This window comes from Pseudomyrmex gracilis, unplaced genomic scaffold (genome assembly GCF_002006095.1).
Source record: "Pseudomyrmex gracilis isolate BER0280 unplaced genomic scaffold, ASM200609v1 scaffold_2815, whole genome shotgun sequence".
Classification (NCBI taxonomy): Eukaryota; Metazoa; Arthropoda; class Insecta; order Hymenoptera; family Formicidae; genus Pseudomyrmex; species Pseudomyrmex gracilis.
Window position 1 is genome coordinate 8,558 of NW_018023399.1, and position 1,742 is coordinate 10,299.

At 38.4% G+C, this 1,742-nt stretch overlaps 1 long non-coding RNA gene across 1 annotated transcript; it reads left to right on the forward strand.

Annotated features, from left to right (window-relative positions):
- Window positions 1-348: 348 nt before the first annotated feature.
- Window positions 349-814, forward strand: LOC109862985. The gene is made up of 3 exons (XR_002251266.1): window positions 349-367; window positions 455-672; window positions 779-814. It is a non-coding gene; the product is annotated as an uncharacterized LOC109862985 (long non-coding RNA).
- The last annotated feature ends 928 nt before the right edge of the window (window positions 815-1,742 follow it).

A 1,742-nucleotide genomic window follows, 5' to 3' on the forward strand; every position in this document is an offset into this window, starting at 1 on the left:
GCTGCATGAACCTGAACAAAAACTTGCGTACCCGGAGCAAAAACTTTATCTCTTGCTCCGTGTTTTCGATTATATTGCATCTTTTGCTTAAGCTGTTTCTCATTTGTAGATACTTGGCAAGAAGAAGGTTTCAGTAAATCCAATGATGTCCGTATTCGTCTACCCATCAGTGCTTCAGCCGGAGACAACTTGTTAGGAACATTTGGATTTGGAATGGACCTATAACACTGTAAGAAAACAGAAGGAAAATCCATTGACGAAAAGTTGCTACTATTTTTCCCAGCTTGTAGTTTAGCAAGTCCACGCTTGAAAGTATCCACGAAACGCTCAGCCTGCCCATTTGAGCTAGGATGAAAAGGTGGGCTGCGTAAGTGTTGTATTCCATTTAATAAACAATAAGATTCAAACTTCTCTGATATGAATTGAGTTCCATTATCTGAAACAATTGTTTCAGGTATGATGAAGCGAGCAAAAATACTTTGAAGTAAACTAATTGTTCGCTGTGCAGAAATTGACTGTGTCGGTATGACTTCTGGCCATTTGGAGTAAGCGTCCACCAGAACGAAAAAATATTCTCTATTTAATGGACCAGCATAATCAATATGCACTCTCTGCCAAGGTGCTGCTGGCTGAGTCCAACTACATAAAGGAACCTTAACAGGAGCCTTTGCGGTGAGTGCACAATTTCTGCAACGCTTAACAAATTGTTCAATGTCCGCATCTATTTTCGGCCAATATACATATGAACGGGCCAAAATCTTCATTCGTTCTATTCCAGGATGACCCTTGTGAATCTGTCGAAGAACCTGTGTACGAAAACAAGACGGCACCACAATTCTATTATTGAAAGAAAGACAGCCTTGGATTACTGACAATGAATGACGTCTACAAAAATAAGGCTGCAAGGATAACTCTTCTACAGTTTGAGGCCATGAGGTAAGAGTATATTTAATTACTTCCTGAAGAATATCACTCTTCTTAGTTGCCTCTTGAATCTGCTGAAAGGTAATCGGCTTAACTGGCTCCGTTTGTAATGACTCTTGCAAAGTCAAAGATAAATCTTCCTCNAATTGAATAGAAGCAATAACAAAATCCTCTTCAGGGCGATTCTGCTGATCAATGAGCCTGGACAACACATCAGCATGTCCAAATTCTGTAGTTTTAATATATTCAATCTGAAAATCGTAAGACAGTAACTGCAAAGCCCATCGCTGCAAACGATTCGCTGAATGAACAGAAATCCCCTTTTTGTTTCCAAAAATTTGTAATAACGGTTTGTGATTCGTTTGTAAAGTAAAATGCCTTCCAAAAATCATCCGATAAAATTTCGTAATGGCAAACATAATTGCTAAAGCTTCTTTTTCAATTTGATTGTAATTTTTTTCCGCAGGAGTAAGACTTCTAGCAGCATGACTGACTGCTTTGATTGTTTGATCTGGAAAACGATGTAAAATTCAAGCTCCCAGACCTTCGTTTGAAGCATCTGCTGCCACAATGATTTCATACTTTGAATTGTAATGAGTGAGCAACAGATTAGATGTCAAAATATTCTTGAATTGTTCGAAAGACTTCTGACAATGTGAAGACCATGACCATGGTACATCCTTCTTAAGCAAATTGTCCAACGGACGTCGCAAAATGTGCATATTGGGAATAAATCGAGAATAATAATTAATTGCTCCCAAGAAAGACCGTAAAGTATTTAAATTCTTTGGTGCTGGCATATCTATGATGGCTGAAAC